Genomic DNA, 27542 nt, shown 5'->3' with positions numbered 1-27542 from the left:
GAGTTCCCACCTTGGAGTGGGGGTGGGGAGCTGTGTTTGGATTTCATCTGCTTATGTATCCCTCCTGAATATTCATTGGAAGGACTGATGCTGAAGCTCAAACTCCAATACTTTGGCCATGTGATTCGAAGAACTGACTCATTTGAAAAGACCCTAATGCTGGGAAAGATTGAAGGCAGGAGAAGGGGATGACAGAGGATGAGATGGTTGGATGGCATCACTGACTCTATGGACATGAGTTTGAACAAACTCCAAGAGTTGGTGATGGACAGGGAAGCCTGGTGTGCTGCAGTCCATGGGGTCACAAAGAGTTGGACACGACTGAGCGAAGGAACTGAACTGACTAGATGCATCCCTCAATGTTTGATAGTGAACTGTTTGGAATAATAAATACAATAACATAGGTGCCCATAAAAGACTGGCTTATCTGTCAGTGTGGAATTTTCAGGAATAAAACCACTTTACAAACCACCTGCCCTCCATCCCATAACCAGGCCCTCAAGAACTATCAATAACCTCAGGCGGACCTTATGAAAAGTCAGAGGCTGAGATGGTTTTGGGGTAAGGGATAAAAATACTTTCCTAATAATTCACATCCCACAGCCATGAAACTTAGGGATGTCCAAAATGCCAGGAGATACTAAAAACAAAAAACAAAACTAAACCTAATATATACTTAGAAAGTCGGGCAAAAGCAGTCTGTTACAGTAACTCCTTGGCATCACAGGGTTTCTGATCGAGGTCATGAATATCCAGGAGGAACGCTCAAGTTTTCAGACAGAGAAACGGCAGACTGGCTGCTTTCAGTGGATGCACAGGAAACCAAGGCACAAAATGCAACCAACCCAGGGCGGGAAGCTGTGGGCAGAGCCTGCTGTCCTGTCCCACCCCAGCCCCGGGGACCAGTCACAGCACTGCTCACGTCACCCTCCCCTCCCCCAACCAAGTAAGATAAGGGAGCAGAACCCAGGCGTCAAAACAAAGATGTCTAAGAGGAGCAGGGAGGTTGGATATTCAAGGACTTGCCTCATGAAAGAGACTTGCTCCAAAGGGATACGAAAGCCATCGGAATCAGTATTAAAACAAGTGTTTTAACACTTCAAACTGGGAGCTAATCAAACAGTCTATTTCTCAAGATTAATGGTGCATAAGATTCTTTTGTTGAATACAGGCATGAACTAACCAAACGACCTCCAAGAATCCTAAAAACTATATTCTCTTTGATATTAGTAACTCAGAGTTTCATTAGTAAGGAAAGGGCTTTCTTAACAGAGCACGTATGACAGATGTCTGCAGACACTAACTGGAACATCAACTGAACAGATCATCCAGCCAATCTGGGGAAATGCTAGCTTTACTGAAGCTAAATATTTTGCTTGCTCCAAGAGTTCAGAGGCCTTAGTAAGTGAACGTGTCTTATGAATTCCTGTCAGAAAAACAGTATAAAACATCTCCCACTCAAACTGACTTGGCTAGAGCATATTTTCCCCTGAACACATCTCAGGGTTGGATTTTCAAGAAAACACTGATGTTTCAAGAAACAACACAACATTTTTTTAAAAAAGAAAAGGTAAATCTGTGCTGATCCCTACAGAGACCTAACTTTCTTGGGATCAACCACACATCGTTCTACAACTTTTTTCACTTAATAATGAGATAAACCTCACTCACTTAACGAAATACGCCTCACTGGTTTGGGAAGGCAGGAGCGGGATGGGCTGGGGGATGGGGACTGACAGACACGACCACGCAGAAAAGAGAGCTAATGAGAGCCTGCTGAAAGGCACAGGGGGCTCTCCTCAGCGCTCTGTGGTGACCCGAACGGGAAGGAAACCCCAGGAGAGGGGGTGTGTGTGTAGACGTAAAGCTGCGGGCACTGCACCACACAGCAGAGACACAACGCTGCAAAGCAAACACACGCCCATCAAGACTTAAAAATAAACGCAGACTCTCTCTAGGCATGCCGGCCCTGAAGGCGTTAAGAGGCTGCCCGGGACGCAGAGCAGGGAAAGCCCGCTGGGAAAGTCCTCACTGGGAGGGCGGGGGTCAGGGACTGCTGAAGGGCGGCGGCTGGGTGCTCAGGCCCGGGAAGGGCTGGACGACAGGCGGCGGCACCGGCGGCCCGGCCTCGCAGAGGCTGCATCACCGGGAAGGGCGCTGGGCGTGGAGAGGGAGGCGCCGCCGCGGGGCAGCCAGGCAGGCAGCACCGGGCTGGGAGCCGGGGGAGCCCGGAGCCCGGAGCCCGTACCGGGGCGGAAGGCACCCAGATCCGGGGCGGAAGGCACCCAGATCCGGCGCACCTTCCAGGGAGCCCGGGGAGGGACATAGGGGTCCCGCAACAGCCACAGCGCGGCTTTCGGAGCCGCAGCCTCTGAGGAGCGAGGGGGCCCAAAACTGGAGAGGCGTCCGAGGAGTTTCCAGAAATAGGATTCCAGAAGGTTCCACGAAGAACTGAGGCGGGGAGAGGAGGGCGGGCGGGGGCTGGGAGCTGGGTGCCTGGGGACGGGCGGCGCGGCTGTGGGCGGGGCGGGGCGTCATCGATGGAGGGCACCGGGGGTTCCTCTGTGCTTTCAGGGGTGTTTCCACTTTACGCCGCCGGCCGGGGCCCCTGAACTGGAGATGGCCACGCGTTCCTCACCACGTCTCACCAGCCGGGCTGCCTGACTTCTCCGAACACCTTACTCCCCTGCCCGACCAGCCCTAAGCACAAAACAGACAGGAACATCAATTCAGACCTTAATGAACCTACATTTCTACTCTAGGGGCGGAGCCCACAAAATTTAAAGTAATAAAAGAATTGTGTCCCCTGCTCAGTTTCAACTCAAATATTAAAAAAAAAAATCCAGATACCACTTTTGTCCATTAAGGTGGTCCTAGTAGCTGCCTCTGTTCCTGTAAATTAAGACCAAATACATTTAGCAGATGCTTCTGCACAGGCCAATGTAGAACAGTGTTCAATAAACAAAGCAAAAATAATTCAGATCAGTTGTAACAGGAATACACGACACAGGGTTTTTCAGAAAGACCACAACTGTGTCCACAGTAAGGTGACTGCTTTTGAAAAATGTACAAAAAAATCAAAACAAAAACATGGATTTAAGCTGTTACAGTATTTTTTAAAAAGTCATTATTAGAGTTAATGAAAATATAGTTAAAATTCACTGTTAAAAAAAACAAGGCTAAATTTGGCTTTTCTAGTTTAAGAACATTTTTTTAATTTTATTTTTAAACTTTACTTAATTGTATTAGTTTTGCCAAATATCAAAATGAATCCACCACAGGTATACATGTGTTCCCCATCCTGAACCCTCCTCCCTCCTCCCTCCCCATACCATCCCTCTGGGTCGTCCCAGTGCACTAGCCCCAAGCATCCAGTATCCTGCATCGAACCTGGACTGGCATCTCGTTTCATACATGATATTTTACATGTTTCAATGCCATTCTCCCAAATCTTCCCACCCTCTCCCTCTCCCACAGAGTCCATAAGACTGTTTTATACATCTGTGTCTCTTTTGCTGTCTCGTACACAGGGAACATTTTAAATCTGATGAAAACTTGAAATGATCCTGAGTATTACTCAGTAAAATTACTTATTTTCTAACAATTGGTTAAAAGTATGCAGAGTCCCCGGCTTCTACCTGCAGTATGGCACTTAAGAAATGAAACATGGTAAAACAATGATTTACACTGAGGAGAACGTTTGCCTGTGCACACCAGGAAATACATGAAAGTTCACCAAAAAGAGAAGTCACATATGAGCTGTCGGAAAGTCACACAGCACACCACACATGACCTTGTCAATTTTGGCCACTTCTTCCAACACAATGAATTTCAGAAAGAGTCCAGGGGGGAAGCGACAGGGGAATACATGTGAAATGATACCATTTTATATTTAAGAGTAAAAACACACAGAACACAGAAGAGAAGGTCCGGGCTTCACTGATAGCCTGGAACGTTGGCTCGGAGCTGTGTAAAGCACCGGCCTCAGGGTTTGCTGGCTCCTGTTTAAAAACAAACAAAACCCCCAAGCCTTGTGGGTGAAATGAAAGGATGGTTGGGATTTACCTTAAAAATATTGCAGGGAAAAAAAACAACCCAACAACTAAGTTCTTTGCATCAGGTGGCCAAAGTATTGGAGACTTCATCATCAGTCCTTCCAATGAATATTCTGGACTGATTTCCTTTAGGACTGACTGGTTGGATATCCTTGCAGTCTAGGGGACTCTCAAGAGTCTCCATCAACACCACAGTTTGAAAGCATCAGTTCTTTGGCACTCAGATTTCTTTATGGTCCAACTCTCACATCCATACATGACTACTGGAAAAACCATAGCTTTAACTATACAGACCTTTGTTTGCAAAGTAATGTCTCTGCTTTTTAACATGCTGTCTAGGTCGGTCATAGCTTTTCTTCCGAGGAGCAAGTGTCTTTTAATTCCATGGCTGCAGTCACCATCCTCAGTGACCTTGGAGCCCAAGAAAATGAAGCCTATCACTGTGTCCATTTTTTCCCCATCAAACTGCCATGAATGGAAGGGACTAGATCCCATGATCTTAGTTTTTTAAATGTTGACTTTTAAGCTAGATTTTTCACTCTCTTCTTTCACCTCCATCAAGAGGCTCTTTAGTTCCTCCTTGCTTTCTGCCATAAGGGTGGGGTCATCTGCATATGTGAGGTTATTGATACTTCTTTCAGCAATCCTGATTCCAGCTTTTTACACAACATATGTGGTAGAAAAAGAGAAGCTAAAGGATGGAGCCTGGCAGGGAGGTGGTCAAGTTCAGGACACGGATGTGGGAGGGGATGGGACCAAAACACAGTACCTTCTCACTTATATCTCTGGAAATACTGTGCCATTTGATCATGATCTGGTTGGTGCATACCAAGCAATCTCAGTGCCACTTAGAACTGAGACTGGTAAACTCACCACCTGAGAAATTCTTAAATTCCATTAATGATTTAAATGAACGCAACATCTGAACTGTGGTGTTGAGAAGACTCTTGAGAGTCCCTTGGACTGTATGGAGATCCAACCAAGTCAATCCTAAAGGACATCAGTCCTGAATGTTCACTGGAAGGACCGATGCTGAAGCTGAAACTTCAATACTCTGGCCACCTGATACGAACAACTGACTCACTGGAAAAGACCCTGATGCTGGGAAAGATTGAAGGCGGGAGAAGGGGACGACAGAGGATGAGATGGTTGGATGGCATTACCGACGTGATGGACATGAGTTTGAGTAAACTCCAGGAGTTGGTGATGGACAGGGAGGCCTGGTGTGGTGCAGTCCATGGGGTCGCAAGAGTCGGACATGACTGAGCAACTAAACTGAACTGAACATCTGAAACCTGGGTTTGATGTGCATAGCTGGGATAAGGTAAGGCGGAGCCTTCAGGCTGTAAACTTTGCATAGTTCTGGGCAGGATTTTACTAGACTTCTACACTCTGATAATTCAGGAGTCAGACGAGCCATCGGCAGCACGCGGGTTGGCGCTCCCCTCCTCTCCTGGTCCATTGGCTGTGGACCCTCTGTGTACCAGCCACGCCAATCTGCTCCTGACCCAACTCTCCCTCCTTCTCTCCTTTCCTGGACCTTCCAGAGGCCACAAGCTCATGTGAATGAAACGAAACACCTCCCTCTCCACCTTTCTTTACCGTGGTGAACGGAAGGCTCGGTCCAGTTCAAAATCCTGGAGGTGATGAAAGCACCCGCTCCTAGCTGCAGACCCATCTCCATGCACATATACCATCCCTCCCTCCCCAAACCCTCCACCCGCACCTTAAATTAAGGGCCACTGCTTAGCCTCTTGACTGGCCCACGTTCCAACTAAGCCTTCCTCTGTATCCCCCATCTCGATAAGAGGTCAGCTCTGGTTTCTCCTGTTCTCACCCCTGATGTAAAGTCAGTTCCTTCCATCAACTCCCTCCTCCTCTCTTGAAATCACCCACCTCTCATGATACCCCCCAGCAACTCATTAAGAGTCTGGCAGTCATTATTATCTCTCACCTGGGCCACTAACGTTGGTCTCTTCCCTGGTCTCACAGTGTAAAGAAAGGACCCAGTATTCTCTGCAGGCCTCACTGCTAGACCCTGTGCCACTAGGGGTTGTAATACTTTCCCTTCACCGAATCCTTACAATAACCATATTCTCTGCATAGTACTATTTCCTACAAATGAGGACACTCAGGCTTGTGTGTGTGTGTGTGTGTGTGTGCGCGTGTGCGCACGTGCGCAGTTACTCGTGTCCAACTCTTTGCAACCCCATGGACTGTAGCCCACCAGGCTCCTCTGTCCATGGGATTTTCCAGGCAAGAGTACTGGAGCAGGTTGCTATTTCCCCCCTCCAAGGGATCTTCTTGACTCAGGGATCAAACCTGTGTCTCCTGCATCGCAGGTGGATTCTTTTACCACTGAGCCACCAGGGAAGCCCCACCCAGGCTTGGAGATGTTCGATAATTTGCCCAAAACCACTCTGGTGACAAGTGGCAAGGATTCATACACAAATATTTGGATTCCAAAGCCGTGTTCTTTCCATCACTCACCCCTCCATGCTGTTTTCTTAGGAAGGTGGAGATTTCCTATCCCACTTCCTTAAGAAGTGTGCTGCTAGGATGTACTCTCTAATTTGAGATTACAACATGGCTTCACAGGAACCATGCAAAAACACAAGTGAAAGCTTCAAGATGTCAGTATGTGATAACGGGCCCAAAGGACTGCAAACCAATAGGTCAAGGAAGATCTGGCCAATTCATGAACTGGACATTTATTCATAGTTATATCCTTATTTGTTTGTATATTCACTTATTAGTATTTGAATATGAATTATCTAAATGTTTCACTTTTTAAATCAAAGTATTCTTAAAGATACTAGAACAAGGGTTAATATCTTGTAAACGTAGACCAACAATTTGTACGTTCAGTTCTTAGGGTTCTATCTGTACATCACCAGGAAAGGCATTTACTACCTGACCTCCATTATTGAAATTTGTATACTTACTTATAAAATGTAAACGTGTATTATTTCATTTCTATATAGAACTAAGGGCTTAACTACAATAAAGTTCAAACAATTACAGTTGACAAAAGCATAAAAAATTCCAATTAATATCCTAATAGATGTCTTTCTAGGAACATTAGCTGAGTTTTGCCTCCACTTAGTCATTCAAAACCATTAAATCTATGCTTAGAAAGAGAATCTAAATACACACACAGATGGGAAATAGGTTCTGCTTTTTCTCAATCACTTCAGAGTCAAGTTCCCAAGGCCTGAATCATAAGTGCTCAAACTGTCTTGTTTATGTCTTTACTCAAAGCTAGTAATTAAACATTTGGGCCATTTAAAGACTACGTTCAGTTAACACAAATTTACCACTGTGCTAAGTCACTATAGTCATGTCTGACTCTTTGTGACCCTATGGACTGTAGCCCACCAGGTTCCTCTGTCCATGGTATTCTCCAAGCAAGAATACTAGAGTGTGTTGTTATGCCCTCCCCTCCAGGGGATCTTCCGGACCCAGGGAGCGAACCCCCATCTCCTGTGACTTCTGCATTGCAGGCGGATTCTTTACCTACCACATGACCCATCAATTCCACTATTAGGGATCTACCCCCCGCTAAAAAAGAAGATGTATGTCCATCCAAAGACCTGTACATGGATGTTCACAGCACACATTACATATAAAAGCCAAAAAGTGGAAGAACCCAAATGCCCACCAACAGGTGAATGGATAAGCAAGATATCCTTACTCATACAAAAGAAAACACTAAGGCAATAAAAAATGAAGTACAGATACATGCCACAGCGTGGATGAACCTCAAACACAGATGGGGAAACAGTGGAAACAGTGTCAGACTTTATTTTTTTGGGCTCCAAAATCACTGCAGATGGTTGACTGTAGCCATGAAATTAAAAGATGCTTACTCCTTGGGAGGAAGGTTATGTCCAACCTAGATAGCATATTCAAAAGCAGAGACATTACTTTGCCAACAAAGGTTCGTCTAGTCAAGGCTATGGTTTCTCCTTTGGTCATGTATGCATGTGAGAGTTGGACTGTGAAGAAGGCTGAGTGCCGAAGAATTGATGCTTCTGAACTGTGGTGTTGGAGAAGACTCTTGAGAGTCCCTTGGACTGCAAGGAGATCCAACCAGTCCATTCTGAAGGAGATTAGCCCTGGGATTTCTTTGGAAGGAATGATGCTAAAGCTGAAACTCCAGTACTTTGGCCACCTCATGTGAAGAGTTGACTCCTTGGAAAAGACTCTGATGCTGGGAGGGACTGGGGGCAGGAGAAGGGGACGACAGAGGATGAGATGGCTGGATGGCATCACTGACTCGATGGACGTGAGTCTGAGTGAACTCCGGGAGTTGGTGATGGATAGGGAGGCCTGGCGTGTTGTGATTCATGGGGTCGCAAAGAGTTGGACACGACTGAGCAACTGAACTGAACTGAACTGAAGTGAAAACCAGAAGAAAAAGACCACATGTTACATGATCCCATTTATCATGAAATGTACAGAACCGGTAAACTAGAGAGGCAGGAAGTGGACTCCTGCTTGATGGGGGCGGAGAGTTGGGGGATCCAGTGGGGGGAGTGGGGAGTGACAGGAGGCAGGCCTCACCCCAAAGGGATCCTTTGGGGCAAAGGAAATGTTCTAAAACTGGATTGTAGTGATGGCTGCGCAACTCTAATTTTACTAAAAATTACTGAATTATACATTTAAAACAAGTGAATGTTATGGTATGTGAATTATACCTCAATAAAACTGTTAAGGAAAAAAAGACAGCTTTAAAGCATGCTAGCTACAAATTGTTCTGGATCAAATTCGGGTCACTCACAGCAAGGAATGGATCTTTACAAAATGACCAGGTTCTGGATATGCGGGAGCCTTAGCATGAAAAGCAGTATTACTGGGTGTTCCACTGGAAAGAAAGCTTTAAGAACTGCCATCTAATATGTTACCAATAGAGGGGCTCAAATTTTCCTGCAACATAAAATATTTAAAAGACAGCTGAAGTACCTGCAGAGTTGTCACTAGGCAGAGACGTTTTACTGTCTGGAGGGTCTGGAAGAAGTCACTCCAGACTACAATGCCCAAGAAGGCTCTACAAAGTCTGCGCTTTGAACGCTTCTCAGGTGGGATCTGAGGGGTTTTGCCCGAGAAGAGCGAGAGGCAGAAAAGCAAAGGGCAGGAGGTTGAGTTTTGGGGGGCTCGGGCTAGAGCTTTGGAGAGAGGAGGGGGCGTCTGTAGTAAGAGGACACGAGGCCTTTATTCTGAGTGGGCAACAGAGTCCTGCAAGGTTCCGGAGCAGGGATGTGATGTTAGAAACATTCGGCCAATAGCCCGGTGAAGCTGGGATGAAAGGAGACCTCAGCACGGCGAAATTAACTTAAAGACACACGGAGCACATGGAGCGGAAGGGGCGGCGCCAGCGAAAACACCCAGGATAAGAGTCTCTCAGACTTGGACTTTCAGATCTCCAAAAACGTACCTCTGGATTCCGGAATCCGACAGACACTTCATGACAAAAGTCAAAACGACTGAACTGTTGCTGGTGGAGGTGTTCACTCTGTAGGCAGTAATCGGCTGTATCCGAAAACGCCGCCGGTGCATTGACCCATCCACCCAGCCATCTCACTTCTAGCAACCTATCCCAAGATAAAGTAGCCACAAGTGACAAGAAGTTGTACACTCAAGTTGAGTCACCACAGAAGACTGGAAATCAACCTGAAGCCCACCCAGAGAGGCTGGGAGCACTGAATGATGGCTGGTCCCACACACACAGCATCCTTGTAACTTTGACTGAGCCTAGCTCACTCCCCCAGTTAGGGGCGTAGGCAGTGGACCACAGGGGTTCTGGGACCACCTCTGACTTTGCCACCAGGAAACCACAGATATTCTTCTTACTCCAGGACAGTTATTGCCAGTATCATTTCTGCTCATCAATCAACTGGTGATGCCATCCAACCATCTCATCCTCTGTCATCCCCTGTCATCCCCTGTCATCCCCTTCTCCCGCCTGCTCTTTCCCAGCATCAGGGTCTTTTCCAATGAGTCAGTTCTTCCCAGGTGGCCAAAGTATTGGGGTTTCAGCTTCAGCATCAGTCCTTCCAATGAATATTGAGGACTGATTTCCTTTAGGACTGACTGGTTGAATCTCCTTGCAGTCCAAGGGACTTCTCAAGAGTCTTCTCCAACACCACAGTTCAAAAGCAGCAATTCTTTGTTGCTCAGCTTTCTTTCCAAGGAGACAAATCCTTCCTGAGACTCCAAAACCAAGGAGCACGACTAGTCAGACTCACTTAGAAGGGGAACACTTGGTTCCTTCGCTAATTCAATTCTCAATTGAAGTTAAAGATCCAAATGCCAGCTTCTCAGAGTTTTTAAATAAGACATTTTAAGTAAAAAGGCCTACTTCTATGCCTGGTACCTAGTAGGAACTCCCCAATTGATGATGATCTTCCTTCCTTCTTAAAAAATAACCATAGTAGGAGATGATCATTAAAAACCCATCTGACTCATCTGATCTTAGTCAGAAAAATGATTAAAACCCGTTAAACACAAGGACACTTTTGGTATGTTGAACATTTTTCGTGTAATATTTGCAAAGCCCTCCTGAAAAATAAAAGCAGAGCAAAACTATAAAGTTCCTAGAAGATCACATGGGAGAAACCCTAGATGAGCCTGGGTAAGAGGTGTGGCCTTTTAGACACAACATCAAAGGCTGGGTCCACGAAAGAAATCACTGACCAGCTGCACTTCACTGAAATGAAAAACATCTGCTCTGAGAAAGACACTGTCAAGAGAATGAGAAGACAAGCCACAGGCTGGGACAGAACACTGGCAATAGACACATCTGAGAAACAACTGTTAACCAAAATACACAAAAAATTCTTAGGACTCAGTAAGAAAACCATTTGATTAAAAAATGGGCCAAAGGCTTCACTAGAGGAGAAATACAGATCGTAAATAACCATATGAGAAGCTGCTCCACATAATATCATCATCAGGAAAACGCAAATTAAAATACTGAGACACCCCTACACACCTACTGCATGCTCAGTCGCCTCAGTCGTGTCTGCCTCTTTGTGACCCCATGGACTGCAGCCTGCCAGGCTCCTCTGCCCATGGGATTCTCTAGGCAAGAATGCTGGAGTGGGTGCCATTCCCCTCTCCAGGGGATCTTCCCGACCCAGGGATCCACCCTGAGTCCCTGATGTCTCCTGCATTGCAGGCGCGTTCTTTTTCACTAGTGCCACATGGGATGCCCACACACCTACCAGAATGGCCAACATTTGGAACAATGACAAACACCAAATGCTGGTGAGAGAGAAAAGCAGCAGGAACTCCTTCATGCTGGTGGGAAAACAATATGGTGTGGCCACTTTAGAAGGCACCGTGGGTTTCTGACAAAACTAAACACGCTCTGAGTGTACATTTCAACAATTAATTGTGCTGCTATTTACCTAAAGGAGGTGAAAACTAATGTCCAATGAAAACCCTCACACAGATGTTTACAGTGCCTTTTTTCATAGTTGTCAAAACCTGTAAGCAAGCAAGATGACCCTCAGGGGGTCAGCGGATAAATAAATAAACTGTGGTCCCTCCAGACCATGGAATATTATTTAGCACTAAACAGAAATGAGCCATCAAGCCATGAGAAGACATGGAGGACCCTTAAAGGCACATGACTAAGTGAGAGAAGCCATTCTGAGAAGGCTACATAGACTATATGTATTGTGTGACTCCAACTGTACAACATTCTGGAAAAGGCAAAACTAAGGAGACAGTAAGAAGTTGCCCAGGTGGCTCAGTGGTAAAGAATCTGCCCAAACACAGAAAAGGTGGGTTCGATCCCTGGGTCAGGAAGATCCCCTGGAAAAGGAAATGGTAATCCAGTATTTATGCCTGGGAAATCCCATGGACAGAGGAGCCTGGTGGGCTGTAGTCCATGGGTTGGCAAAAATCAGACAGGACTGAGGGACTAAAGCACACATCACAGGAAGTCGACAGTAGTTGCCAGGAACTTAGCGGAGGGGCAAGGAGGTAAATATGCAAAGCACAGAGGATTTTTAGGGCAATGTAACTATTCTGTATGCTACTATAATGATGAATAATGTTGTTATACACTGGTCCACACCACCAAGAGTGAATCCTAATGTAAACTATGGACTTTGGGTGACTATGTGTTAATGCTGATTTGCTTGTAACAAATATACCACTCTGGTGGGGGATGCTGAAAATGGGGGAGTCTGTGTATGTGGGGGCAGGAGGGATACAGGAAATCTCTACACCTTCCTCTTAGTTTTGCTGGGAACCTACAACTGCTTTAAAAAAGAAACAAGTCTTAAAAAAAAAAAATCAAAAAAATGAAAGTAGAGGCTCACTTTTGATCTTTAGGTTTTGCTCATAAAATAATTTGCATTTTATAACCTAGAAAACCTGAGTAAACAGAAAGCTAATGCTGAATATTAAATACTATATTTGCTCATTTTTCTTAACTGAAAATCAGTCTATTTTGCTAATTATTGCTATCTGAATAATGAATATGTTAATAACTGGATTTTACATTTATACCTGTTACTGTAAAAATGGAAAATATATCAATAACTGAAGTTCTTCTTTGTAAACAAAATATCTCACCCAGTACCTTCAGATTTAATAAAAGTAATACTGATCATGGGCTCTGCTCTGTGGCTCAAAAGCAGGGGTCTAATTCACAGCTGAATCCTCGGCACCAAACAGAGTGCCCTGGCACAGTGGAGGTGCTCCAGAAATACTGGGTGCATGGCGACTCCAGATATTCACAGGACTCATCTAAATCCCTGATGATGCTTTAAAAAGCCTCCAAACCCGCCCAGCCCTTCAGCATACAGAACTACAGAGAGGCACGCTAGAGCATGTTAATTACATGTCACTTCATTTTCTACCAGCACAGTAACAGTACTGAGAAAAACGGGGGTGAGGAGAGGCACACCATTTACATTATGTATAATATTTAAGGGAAATTACTCAAATAGGCAATTAAAACTATAAAACTGATGGGACGGGAAGTGAAGAACCGAGCCCAGGACCCACCATTCTGGGGTAGGATGTGAGCAAACATATTTAAAGCTCCATGGGTTTGTTCTATGAGATCTCCTACTTTCTAAAAACTAGTAGAAGCTTTGAAATTACTAGGCCCTCAAACTTACACTAAATGAGGAAATACAGCTACCGTGCCCTTGAGATCATTGCCCTTTTAATTCTACAAATAAAGAAATACGCTAATTCAACTCAGTCCCCAGAACACACACAATTTTATAACTATGAGGAATTTTGGATGTCATTAAGTATGGAATTTTGTCCTATGAACATCATAGGAATTAAGATACAATTTTTACTTTTGGTACTTGAATAATTAATAGGTCTTTTTAAATTCTAAAAATCCACACAAAAGCACTCAAAGCCTTAAGTATTGTTAAAGTTCAAGTTGATTCTTAATTCAGTCAGTATATATACTCTTCCTACTCTAATGACTATGTGGCCCAGTGGACTGACACAAGCATGCCTGGCATCACTGCTTCAGGAAACCTGAAGATGACCAAACCACTTGATACTCAACAGGTACTATACAGACAGCAGCCCGGCGTGCTACAGTCCATGGGGTCAAAGAGTCGGACGCAACTGAGCGACTGAACTGAACTGACTATACAGACTGACTTGTTTGTCCACGTAAACTAGTTTTAACTGTTAAGGACCAAGTTTCAGCTCTCCGTTTCAGCACAATGCTTTCACAGGCATATTAATTCAGCTTGCTGAATTAATCTAGCTTGCTGCTTGCATATATTTCAATTTCAAGCATTTTCATTCACTTTAAAACAAGGGGGAAAAATTATTACATTTGATAATGATTATCTACACCATGCACGTTTTTCAAACTGAGGACTGCAATCCATTAACGTGTAGGCCACGAACCCAGCTTCAGTTCGGTTCAGTTCAGTTCAGTTCAGTCGCTCAGTCATGTCCGACTCTTTGCGACCCCATGAATCGCAGCACGCCAGGCCTCCCTGTCCATCACCAACTCCCGGAGTTCACTCAGACTCACGTCCATCGAGTCAGTGATGCCATCCAGCCATCTCATCCTCTGTCGTCCCCTTCTCTTCCCACCCCCAGTCCCTCCCAGCATCAGAGTCTTCTCCAATGAGTCAACTCTTTGCATGAGGTGGCCAAAGTATTGGAGTTTCAGCTTTAGCATCATTCCTTCCAAAGAACACCCAGGACCGATCTCCTTTAGGATGGACTGGTTGGATCTCCTTGCAGTCCAAGGAACTCTCAAGAGTCTTCTCCAACACCACAGTTCAAAAGCATCACTTCTGCGCTCAACATTCTTTATAGTCCAACTCTCACATCCGTACATGACCACTGGAAAAACCATAGCCTTGACTAGACAGATCTTTGTTGGCAAAGTAATCTCTCTGCTTATGAAACCAGCTTAGTCAATGGTAACTGGAACTTTTCAAAAAAGAGAAAAAAGAGCTCATAGAACATAACAAGGATTACTCAGAGCCATCTTTAATTCAATTATGTCTGTGTATATATAGAGTTAACCTACAAAATGTATTTCTTACTATAGAAACAATTCAAAAGACAAGACTCTCTGAGAGAGTTAACACAGAAGTGCACGTGGATGTCTGAGGGGACATTTCTGGCTCTGTAACTTACAATCTATATGAGCTTGGGCAGATTCCTTAACTTATAATGCCTATAATGACCTGCAATGATTACACTACCTATCTCACAAGGCTGTTGTGAGGCATAGATGAGTTATGCAAAGAAACTGTTAAGGGTACCAGACACAGTAAGCATCTGCTACTTTCCACGTTAACACTTCAACTTCAACACTGGAAAAGATCCTGATGCTGGGAAAGACTGAGAGTAGGAGGAGAAGCGGGTAACAGGATGAGACGGTTGGATGGCATCATTGACTCAATGGGCTTGAGTTTCAGCAAACTCTGGGAGACAGTGAAGGACAGGGAAGCCTGGTGTGCTGCATCTGTGGGGTCGCAAAGAGCTGGACATGACTTAGTGACTGAACAACAAAGGTTATCTGTCTTTGAAACCCCTAACACAGTATTTAAATAAAACAACAAAAAACTCAGGGGGAAATATCAAACTTAGAGTGCTTATTTTTTAAGTCAAAATGAAGTGATGTTGCCGGCAAACTGCACGATACTCTTGGACAACAGAACACCAGGGGTACCTCCCCAAATTCCCACCAAAGCGGACCCACCATCAGAAGACAGGGAGCCTCGAGTTCTGACCGACCCGGGGATCCAGCCAGAGGCAGCTGCTCAAAGTTCAGCTTTTCTTTGAAATCTCATTCATTCTTAAAATTCAGCTGGTTCTCTGATTCCACCACCAAATGCACTTAAAAAAAAAAAAAAAGCTTTAAAAACAGTAGCTGGCAAAGTGTTTCCTCCCCGAGCTGGTGAGTGAACTGCTGCTGGGAGGGGTCCACAGAGTCTGCACCCCGGCCACCCCCTGCCGTCCTGGTGCCACAGTATCGTTGGGACCCGGGCCAACGCAGGCAGAAACACAGCAGGTTGCCTTCACCGCTGAGACAGTCAGGGTGCTGGCGGCACGGGGGACAGCTGCAGGCCACCGAGAGTGAAGTCTAGATGCCTTCGGCCGGCGAGGCAGCATGGCATGTCACGACCAGACGACACAGGTCTCTCCTCCTCAGTAAAGGATGCTACCACGCAGACGGTCACTTTCGTCTCCATGAAACATTTCAAAGCTCAGGTCTCACAATCCTGTTCCACTAATGGCCAGATTTCCCCACGTGGCGCACGCTCTGCCCTGTACTTGGCCAGCGGTGGGCCCTGAAATACCATCTGCTGAGTCAGCAGATTTTGAAAGTTATCACGTCACTAAGTGAACAAGATCATTCAGCTAATCCAGGTGTTTCAAGCCTTTTCATTCCTTTTCTTTCCCCTACTCCAAATACATTAACCTTAAGTTCAAAACTCATGACCAGCAGCTCCCTCTAGCTAAGTGAATTTTCAAGACATTTCCCACTTCACTACAAATTGGTTCAAAAAGAATACACAGTCCCTCCTCTACGCTCAATCTGATTTGGAGCTTCCACATTTGATTTGTTCTGAATAGTTTACCCATTCCTTCACCTTCCTGAGGTCTGAGAGATCTGCTGGCGCTGTCTTCAGGTGCCTGGACAGCGCTCTGGCCACCCAGGGTGGTAAAGAGCCCGAGGCACCCACTGCTCCGAGGGGTCTGAACCCTACCCCACTCCGTGCACATGTGCAATCAAAGCCGCCCAGTCCTGTTCAACTCTGTGTGACCCCATGGACTGTAGCCCAGCAGGCTCCTCTGTCCATGGGATTCTGCGGGCAAGAATACTGGAGTGGGTTGCCATGCCCTTCTCCAGGGGATCTTCCCAACCTAGGGATCCAACATGGGTCTCCGGCACTGCAGAAAGATTCTTTACTGTCTGAGCCTGACTTGATGATAATGTGTCCTGTTGAAAATGTTCTTTCCAGCTATGACAACATCAAGTAGTCAGAGATTTATAAATACGCGGCAAAGGATAAGAAGAGATACATAACACACTAAAGTGCTGTATTTAAACCTGGGCTTTGCACCTATCAAGGACAAACAGATTAAATTCAGTCTCTCAATTATCTGAGTAAGTCTTCTGGGTTCCTGAACACATGCCATTTGATAACCTTCAATAAAGGCTTTTTCCTTTTTTTGTGGCAGGAGGGGGATTTAAAAAAAATCCTGCTCCCCAATCTGACTCAAAACAATCCAGCCATGTCTGTAACAAAGGTAAAAATTTGGTAAAACCTGTAACAGCTTCACCTAAGAAAACAATTCTGAAACTGACTGAAGCTTCTGGCATTTTTTTACTTGTGTTTGTTTTTAGATGAACTGATACTAGTAATATGTTTAAGTTGCAAAAACTTGTAGTGAATTTCTTTCATAATGTGCACTAACTTGTTTTTATGGTCACTGTAGAAGTACTGGCATTTTTTCAGGTTACTGTTTTAGGGACAGAAGAGAAAAAGCAGCTCCTTTCACTTCTACAGTAAGAATAAAGAACATCCTACATATTGAGATTGGTATTGATCTCTACTACCTGTGATGGGGGCGGTACTGTTCTCTCTACAGTCAAGCTCAAGTTTAGCAGGGGAAACCTCAGAGAAATGTCTGTCAAAATTCATGACTTCACATTAATTTACTGCAGTGTTAGAGAAGACTCTTGAGAGTCTGGTGGACTGCAAGGAGATCCAACCAGTCAATCCTAAAGAATCAGTCCTGAATATTCACTGGAAGGACTGATGTTGAAGCTGAAACTCCAATACTTTGGCCACCTGATGAGAAGAACTGACCCATTGGAAAAGACCCTGATGCTGGGAACAATTGAAGGTGGGAGGAGATGGGGACGACAGAGGATGAGATGGTTGGATGGCATCACCAACTTAATGGACATGAGTCTGAGTAAACTCCAGGAGTTGGTGATGGACAGGGAGGCCTGGTGTGCTGCAGTTCAAGAGGTCACAAAGAGTCTGAAACGACTGAGTGATCGTATATTTTCTCAAGCAAAGTTTTCAAGCTTATACTTCAAATAGCTTATTTTTAAAACCATCAAATCATGTTCCCAGTTGAAAATAAAGTATCTTTTTAAAAGAACATCAAAATCACAAAGTGCAGGTTTCCTCCAGTTTACCAAGTACTCACATATATAAGAAAGGGAACTTTAGAGGACACGAGCTTCACAAAATGACACAAAAACTTTGCAAATACATATCTTACTGCAAAGTACAAATGCAATGAACTATGGAGAAAGACACCCTTGGTATCTACCAGACTGTTAATAAAACACACAAATCTTCCTCTGCATTTGGGGGGGACGACCCTCTTTTTAATGTAGAACTACAGTTAGATTCACTGCTGCCAAGGAGTCATCTGAATGTGCTTTCAACTATTTTAAACTATGAAGGGAATCCACTGTCCTAGACACACTCACTCACCTATAAATCTACCATAAAAAGCAACGTGGATGTTTCACCTTACACCACATCCATACTTTCAGACAGTTTGTTGATTATAACCTGTGAATTTTTTAATCACAGACATTTCCCACAAGTCAGCCTATCAAAAGGACATTTCTCATTTGTAATTTATTATAGATTAAATCTCAAAATTAACAGAACTTCTCCAAATTGGTTTGCCCTACTGAAATCGCATTGTTTCATGGGTAGAAGGTGTGAAGAACCAGGACAAGATTAAGAGCCAGCCCCCACACCAGCCACTTTCAAGTGAGAAGAGCCGCAGATCAGCACCGGGCACACACCTGACTTTGGGGATTTTCAGGCTGTGAGATGGACGAGTGGAGAAGGGCTGGTGAGGATGGGAGTGCAGAGCCTACTCCAGCCAGTCACGGTGACGCCAACTTCTGCTGGGGACAGACCCTGTAGTTGGAGAGTCATGACAAATCCTGAACACGGGCAAGGAAGGCTGGGGACAGACCCAAACAAGGCAGAGCTGAGGACAGAGTATGTTGAAGGGAGAACTAATAAGACTCGGCAGTCACTTAATATAGAACATTCTCAGAGACAACGCTGTAAACTGAGAAGCTGAATGTGGCCTAGGGAGGCTGTGAGGGTGGGGAGGGCCACAGGGACACCCTGCAGGCTGGGGGGCAGGCTGGAGGGTGCGGTGGGCTCAGCCAGGAGGCAACCAGCTACCCTCGAAAAAGGTCAGAACTGCTCCAGCCAGAACATACCTGAAAAACCCCACAGCAAAGCGAACCAGATCAGAGAAGCCAGCCAAAGAGCCATCTCCTCAAAGACAATCTAACAAGCGAAGACCAAGATGATTCAAGAAAAAACAATGTGATCCCGGTCCAGAAGCTTGGAGAACATTGCGTGTTACAGCCCTTCCTAAAGGGGCCAAAAGCGCTCTGAAAAACACACCTGGTTCAGCTTCCCATTCTCACCCTGGGAACCACCGAGCGAGAAACGCAAAGGAACCCGTCTAAGTGTCAGGGAAGCTGACCTAGGAGAAGCCAGTCTGTGTTTCAATGGACTGGCGTGTTTTGAAAACTCCAGCAGTTTATAAACTTTAAAAAGTTCTGAAACATCTTTGTAGTTAATGCTACAAACCAGAATTTTCCAGGTTTAAAAAGGACTTTCAACGTACGTCACCTCCAAGAAACTGTGAACGACACGAGCTGAGGCTCTGCTGTTGGTCCTCAGTAGCGAGGACGGATTAATGCTGGTCCATGCGCTTAAAAAAAGATTTTTTTAGACGCTTCCTATAATAGCACTTCGGGTTTATATTTAGACAAGGAATAAAGTGAGGCAGAAACCATTTCTAGACAAGTACACGTCTAACTCTGGACTTGGGAGGATCCTGCTCTCCACGTTCCCAACCCCATTCCTGAGAACTCTATAGTGTTTTAAGATGCTCAACGCTCTGCCTGAGAGCAAAGAGGCAAACACAGCATTTACTCCACACCTGGCCTCCCCTCCACGGCAAGGCATGTCATTTCTCACATTTGATTCTAAAATCGGTATGTCTCTACAAAGCAAAACGTATTCTTTACCATGGTAGTAGGGTTTTCTTCCCTCAGATGCTATTACTAAATCAAGGGTACAAAGGTCTGTACAGTCAAGACTATGGTCTTCCCAGTGGTATTGTGAGAGCTGGACCGTGAAGAAGGCAGAACACCAAAGAATTGAGCCTCTGAACTGTGGTGCTGGAGAAGACTCCTGAAAGTCCCCTGGACAGCAAGGAGATGAAACCAGGCAATCTTAAGGGAGATGAACCCTGACTATTCACTGGAAGGACTGATGCTGAAGCTGAAGCACCAGTACTTTGGTCATCTGATGCAAACAGCTGACTCATTGGAAAAGTCCCTGATGCTGGGAAAGATTGAGGGCAGAAGGAGAAGAGGGAGTCAGGGGATGAGATGGCTGGACAACATCACCGATGCAATGAACATGAACTTTGGGAAACTCTGGGAGATGGTGAGGGACAGGGAGGCCTGGCGTGCTGCAATCCGTGGGCTCGCAAAGAATTGGACACAACTGGGTAACTGAATACCACCACCACCACCACCTTATATACGTACACAGACCCTGTAAGATATGTATTTCCTATAAAATAGATGTCTCTCTATAAGGCCAGCAATGTTCATTAGCATATTAAAAGCCCCTCAGTATCCAACCTATCATTTCCTAAATGCATTTACTCACACATCTTCCCTTCTATAGGCCTTCCAGGTGGCACTGGTCATAAAGAACCTGCCTGCCAATATAGGAGACACAGGTTCGATCCTTGGGTCGGGAAGACCCCCTGGAGGAGGGCACAGCAACCCACTCCAGTATTCTTGCCTGGAGAATCCCATGGACAGAGGAGCCTGGTGGGCTACCGTCCACGGGGTTGCAAAAGAGTTGGACACGACTGAAGTGCACAGACACTTCGCTTCCATCAATATCTTACATGTCACAGAACATAGATGGGCAAACACTGCTCTAAAATAAATGACAGAAAATGCAGGGAGTGGTAAAGCTGACTTGCTTTATTATAAAAGCAGGGACTGAACAATGCTTCAAAGTATCAAGTGATACATGCATGATAGGCTTCACCATAAATGTCTGGTTAAATCGCAGATGTTCACAAACACAACACAGCCCCCTGCCCGAGCCAGAGGCACCGACACACGGACACCTGCAAGGGGGCCACTGAGGAGTGACTCCTGTGAAACCGCGCACCAGGCCACGCCCTCTCCAGCATTTGGGTCCCCTGTGGGGAGGCAGTCCTTACCCTCTGGTTTCGGGAGCCTCTATCTGATGTAGGTAAAGTGAGTCACTCAGTCGTGTCTGACTCTTTGCGACCCCATGGACTGTAGCCCGCCAGGCTCCTCTGCCCATGGGATTCTCCAGGCAAGAATACTGGAGTGGGTACCTGTTCCTTTATCCCGAGGATCTTCCCGACCCAGGGATCAAACCTGGGTCTCCTGCATTGCAGACAAGATTCTTTACCTTCTGAACCATGACCAACTAGCAAACCATTCCTACATCGAGTGGCCAAGGCTACCTTTACCTTGGGAAGTGAAAGACTTATGTCCATAATGAGGTGTCTACCAGCAAAAAAGCAGAAAACTGTGTGTGTGTGGGGGGGGGGAGGGTAGGGAGCGGGGAGCAGTTTCAAAGCTGCCAGAGGGGTCCAGCCCCAGTCTCTGGCACATTCTACGTGCTGAGGAATGGTGGTTATTACTGCATTGCAAGATGGTCCGCTAGACAGGAGTGGTGCACTCAGAAGAAACTAATCTCTGGCTTTTTTCTTCCTTACCCTCCCCCAAACCGAAGCCCGCCAGTTCCCAAAGTGTGGTAAAGCGCTTCCAGCCTTCATGTCTGGGACGCCACTCGGGGCTGAACTGCGTTCCCTGGTTTCTCAGCCTCATCCCCACCTCAAACCTTTCCCTCCAGTCCGTCTAGAGCAGGCCTCCCTGCCTCCTGCAGGAGGGCCTCCGGGCTCTCTGGCCTCTCCCCCACGTCCTGACTTTCAGATGCTTCCTCAGCACGCTTAACTATGTTAGCTACTCGGGGACACATTTCTGTGCACCTGTTCTCTCAGGCAGCCAACAGCATTCCTAGTTTGTGTCATTCAGAATACATTTCTTAATCACTAATAACGTTTTAATATTCCAAGCCATGGCATAAAGTGTGTCAAGAGAATTTGTTTTTTCTAATCTGTAGCAAATGCACCTTCTTAGGCATGATGACAGTAGCTTTCAACATCCATCTACTACGGCTAGGAGTTGTGAAGTCTACAAAAAAAGGATAGGAAGGTCACACTTCCACACTGAAGAAATTTGTTAGTACATAATCCAGTTACAACTCAACAAAATTCCAAAACAAGGGTGTGGAGTATGAGGGGATCCAGAGACACTGAAGGACGAAGATGGGAGGATGGGAAGATGAGCCGTGCAGGGAGAACCAACGGTCAGATATCTCACCCTTAACTCTTCGCATCAACACACCTGCAAGGGACCTGCTGCAAGGAAAGCAGAAACCCAAGTGACCCAGCACTGAGTGAGTGAGCAGAAACATCACTGCTTCTATTGTCTTTTGTCTTCATAAGCTAATCCACTGCATTATAAATACATGTGCACTGTAGAAAAATATAAGCCAAAAGAATAAACTAAAAATAACCCATAATTCCACTACTCAGAGATAATCACTATAAACATTTTGGCTTATTAAGAAAAGTACATACACACTAAAAAAAGAAAATTTTAGACATTACATATATTGTTCTATAGCATGTTTTGGTCTCACTGAAAACAGAATTACAGAAATGCAAAGATTTATCTAAAAATGCTGAGATCATAACCCTTAACAGCAAAACGTGAAAACAAATGTTCAATAGGAAGGCATTAAATAGTGCACCTGTGGCACAACATTAACCCATCATTTTTTTATTTTCTTAGACTGAATCCCTAAAAGTAGATTAGATATTTATATTTCAAAGTGCACACACACACACACACACACACACACACATTTACATGGTTCTTGCAGAAAAATTATTCTTTTTCAGGCGATGACTGGATGAACTCATTTCTTCATATCCTCACCAGAAGTGGCTTATTTTTCAATCTATGCCAAAATTTAAAACAAACAGTATCTCACTGATTTGCTTTCCCATGAGTACTACTAGTAAAGCTGAATTTTTGTTTCTTGAGCCTTCTTTAAAAAAAAATTAACAGTTTGCTCATTTCCCCCCATAGTGGCGAAGGAGGTGGAAGGGGTATCTTTATCTTAGCTCTATAAGCCGTCTTTTTTTTGTAAAGAAAGCTAATTTACCTGAAAGGTACACTACTTCTTTCCGTTTGTCATTTGCTTTTTAATTTTGTTTGTGGCATTTTAACATACAGAAGTTTAATTATTCTCAGGTAATCAATGGAGACTTTTCCTTCACAGTTCCTGCTTTTGGGGTTATATGCTGAGAGGACTGCTCCATCCTGAGATCAATTGCATTATCTTTTGGTCCTTAAAAATCTGGGTTGGGGGGGGACACTTTAATAGCACACAAGTTCTCCATCCTAAAATCACAACCATTTTTATTACTTTAAATATTTTCAGCAGTACACACACACACATTCTAAGCACACATTTCATACAATCTGTTTTTCAAAGTATTCTCTGCCATAGGCCTTTTTAAAAAAAATCACAGCTTACTAGATTTAAACAGTCTTCAATGGTTTTATAAGGCCAGTGAGTCACATCTCACCCCACTTAACGATACTCCCAAAGTCCAGAGCTGTTCACCTTTGCCCGCAAGTATCCAATCACTCTCCTTTAACGTCCCCCAGTTACTAAAACACTAAGAAGAATAAGCTCATTCTTGGTAGGCAACCCAGTTCTGCATAATGAATTCTGTCCTAATTATCAATAGGAAGGTATCAATCTTGAGAGCATTTCTACCTTGCTTCCTTCTTCTTTTCTACCTTCATATAAATCAGAGCACCTGGGTAAAAGCTGGAGCCCTGGAGTCACACTCATTTTAACTCAGGCCTGGCCACCAAAGAATTGATGCTTTTGAACTGTGGTGTTGGAGAAGACTTTTGAGAGTCCCTTGGACTGAAAGGAAATCCAACCAGTCCATCCTAAAGGAAATCAGTCCTGAATATTCACTGGAAGGACTGATGATGAAATTGAAACTCCAGTACTTTGGCCACCTGACGTGAAGAACTGACTCATTTGAAAAGACCCTGATGCTGGGAAAGACTAGAAGGCAGGAGGAGAAGGGGATGACAGAGGATGAGATTGTTGGATGGCATCACCGACTCAACGGACATGAGTACGAGTAAACTCCAGGAGTTGGTGATGGACAGGGAGGCCTGGTGTGCTGCAGTCCACAGGGTTGCAAAGAGTTGGACACGACTGAGCAACTGAACTGAACTGAACTGGCCACTGAGTAGGCCTGACCTTAACCACCCAAGGCCTCGGCTTCTTCCCCAAAAGACTGTCAGGGAATTAAATAACAGCAGCTCTCACCTGAGGGGCTCCGTCAAGATGTGAAAGTGTTAGTCGTTCAGTCATTTCCAACTCTGGGACCCCGTGGACTGTAGCCCGCCAGGCTCCTCCATCCATGGGATTCTCCAGGCAAGAAGACTGGAATGGGCTGCCGTTTCCTTCTCCAGGGGATCTTCCCGACCCAGAGATCAAACACAGGTCTCCTGCATGGCAGGCGGATTCTTTACTGCCTGAGCCACCGGGGAAGCCCCCAGATGTGAAGCGGGGAGGATGTTCAGGAATAAAGTGTGAGTTACTGGAGCTAACCCATGTACCTGCACAAGGGCCGCGTGCCTGTCACAAGGCCCCACGCCTCCAAGAGGTCTGCCCGGTGGGAGAAAGAAACCACAAGTCCAGGCCAAGGTGAGGTGCTCCAACAGTGACCGGCGGGGCCTCAAGGACCCCAGGAAAGGCTCCCCCCAGGATGGCGCATCAGGATCTTCCAGAGGAGCAGGAGCCTGCTGGGTGACGGGAAGGGGACACGGTACTGGAGGCCGAAAGAGAGCCAAAGGGCAGCAGGGCCACTTCTGGGAAGGGGGCTGCCACGACGGGAGAAAAAGCAAAGACTCCACTCACCTGATCCAAGGGTCCCAAGGACCAAGCCTGGGCGTCACAACCCTGCTTTCAAACACGAAGAAGGGTACACTTTATGGGGCGGTCCAAATGTTGTGAACGTTAAAAGCTATGGCATTCCCATGGAATCCACACACTTTGAACGCCTGAAGAAAACTGAAGTCAACTGAAAACCATCTCACTTTATAAACGAGAAGTAAGACGTTTTCCACCTCTAGATCCAACGACATCCTACATCTTCTCAAGCAACACATTCTATACTCATGCGAAAAGAAATAAAGCAGACGTTTTTTCTAGAAGCTATATTCTTGTGCATAAAAAATTTTAAAGCCACCAAACACCACAATAATCCTGTTTATAGTGTGTATTATTAAATGGACAGATTACGAAGCTTAAAATCCTTGGTAATAAACTTAAGGTTTTATTTAAGTTTATTCCTCGTTTCACATTCGTGTCTCAGTTTTGAGAGGCAAATGAAGGAAACCAATTTGTTGAGAAACTACACAATAGCACCCCACCAAAACAAACACACACACACACAAGAACAAGATAAACTTCAAATGGGTCCTTAAAAACATTACATTCTTTTCTCAGGTATAACTAAAAGCTCAAAATTCATTCTGAGTCTGGACAGTTTATTCCAGACTCAATTGCTGAGGCCCACGGCCTTGGAACCTATGGAGGGCTGAAATACCAAAAAATAAAACACAAACACACTCCTTTAATTTTTGGCACCCTGATTTTCAACTTGAAGGACAGCAAGTAACTACTCTTCAATCTAAAGCCCGTTCGTTTGAATTTTCCTTGCAGAAAAAAAGGCATACTATGCTTGCTGGGCAAACTGGGAGTGAACTTCTGATCAAAAGGCACTCAGGGACTCAAGAAAGGTCTCTCCTGTGAGAAAGGTCACTGGGCCTCCAGGACCCAGAGTCCTCTTAACAGGGAGGAGTATCAACCGACCAAAGGATTTCACCTCAAAGCTATGGTGGCAACATTTAACCTGAGGCAAAGACCTCCATCTTGTTTAAACACACACACACATAAATTTTAAACATCTGTACTTAAAACTAGTTTTGAGGAAAAGGAAGGAAATTAAAGTTTCACAAGTTGCTTTCTTGGCACCCTCCTGATCTTTCAGAGCCGAAGAAAGCCTGAGCATTTTTCCGTCAAGCTCTGTGTTAGTTCCCGGGGATGCGGTAGGAACAATTTATTAAAAAAGCTCACACCCTTATACAATGTAAGTGCGGTGACTGCTTCTGTAGCCAAAATCTGAGGTGGTCAGATTATTCCAGATTTCTTCATTCAAAAAGCAAATGAAGTACCCCTGACCAAGTTCTATGCTCCTCTGGAGATGCAAAAAATAAAGAATATGTCCTGCCTTCAAGAATTCAGTCTGTAAAGTATGGGAAGTAAAGCTGCATTGACAACCCAGACTAAGCTAATTATCTCTAGAGGATAATAATCAGTAAGAGACAAAGGAGTCAACATATCTGTAATATATGTATATTAGAGCTATGAATCAATAGAGCTGTAACATCTAAGGAAACTGCAGGACATTACCAGGTATCACCAGGCTGTTAGTTACCCATGTGGTGGGTTTACCGCCACATGGGGGGCCTGCCTCCAAGGACATGAATCAGTGACCCTAAGAGTTGCTGCTGTTGTCACTCAGTCGTGTCCGACTCTTTGCAACCCCGTGGACTGCAGCATGCCAGGCTTCCCTGTCCTTCACTGTCTCCCAGAGTTTGCTCAAATTCATGTCCACTGAGTTGGTGATGAGAGGATAGTATGAACTGGTGAAAACCCCTAATACTACAGCTAAAGAGTTTTTTTTTTTTTCCCTTTTGTTAAAATAAGTTTTTAAAAGATGATTCCAATGACAAAAAAAGTTAAATATTTTTAGAGAGTATTTCAGCCAACCCTCTAGAGCTTAATGAGCACTCTCTCTAGAAACCTCCAAAAATGGGCATAATAGAGTTAAAGCAAGCTAGTCTCCTGCATGCTGTATGCATGCCTCGGAATTTGAAATGCGTTGCAACTATTTCGACTTACCAGGGAAAGCAACAGAACTTTTAAGTAAATTTTTCCCCAATACCCAAGGACACTTTTAGATCAAGAGAATATTAGGTCCAAATTTTTTAGATAAATTTTTTTTTTCTTAAACAATGATCCCTATTTTTTCTACACAATTCATAAACGCTGCAGGATTTCAGAAAACCAGGTAAGACAGGGTGGCCACAAAATGAAGCGTTAAACTTATACCTGGCCATGCTTTTGCAGACTGCTAAAGCTATGCTGAGGTCTAGAAGCTGGGGGCTTCAGGTAAAAGTGAATTTCAGTCCCTTCTGTCACTCCGATGAGTGCATTTCCAAAACTGCGTGACCCCTGACTCCACTAACTTGGACTGTTTTAATGCCACTGCGCGAAGAGCAATTACACAGAGCAAATAAACACTTAACTGCAATTCCTCATTTGCACCCTCACCACTAACTCCAGCTGCGAACTGTGAGCAACGACAGTGATCCAATCCGAAAAGAGGATCCTATTTTTGGCAGAGAGCTAGCTAAAGGGAGAAAACCCTCAACTTTGGAGGATTAGGCTCAAGAAACGTTCACCATGCGTTTCTCCCCGGAACCACCAGCACACTGGGGGCCGGGAGAGGCGCGCGGGGCGACCCCTGCACGCGGCCGGCCGGCACCCGGGTTACCTGCGGGGTCAGCGCGCGCTCCCGCCGGGTGCAGGGCCGGGGGCGCGCCGAGGCGGCGGCGCAGGCCGGGCCCGACTCGCGGGCGCTCGGCGGGCGCCGCGGAGGGGGGCGAGGGGGGCGGGGGGGGCGCTCCGTCCGGTTCGGTCGCCGCACTCGCATCCCTGCGCGCCG

At 45.3% G+C, this 27542-nt stretch overlaps 1 protein-coding gene across 5 annotated transcripts in view; it reads right to left on the bottom strand.

Annotated features, from left to right (window-relative positions):
* The window catches only part of CUL1 (cullin 1), an 88042-nt gene that overhangs the window by 59140 nt on the left and 1360 nt on the right, over positions 1 to 27542 (bottom strand). Inside the window, exon 1 of one of the 5 annotated variants that reach the window (XM_061415021.1) lies at positions 27372 to 27459. The exons of 3 other annotated variants lie outside the window; for them this stretch is intronic. The gene's annotated coding sequence lies outside the window, so the exon portion shown is untranslated. Of the gene's footprint in view, positions 1 to 24073; positions 24233 to 27371; positions 27460 to 27542 lie in introns of those variants that run through there. One more of the 5 variants, XM_061415019.1, reaches the window with a different exon arrangement.

This window comes from Bos javanicus, chromosome 4 (assembly GCF_032452875.1).
Source record: "Bos javanicus breed banteng chromosome 4, ARS-OSU_banteng_1.0, whole genome shotgun sequence".
Lineage (NCBI taxonomy): Eukaryota > Metazoa > Chordata > Mammalia > Artiodactyla > Bovidae > Bos > Bos javanicus.
The sequence above is the reverse complement of the archived record's forward strand: the minus strand, read 5'-3'. Positions and strand labels throughout refer to the sequence as shown.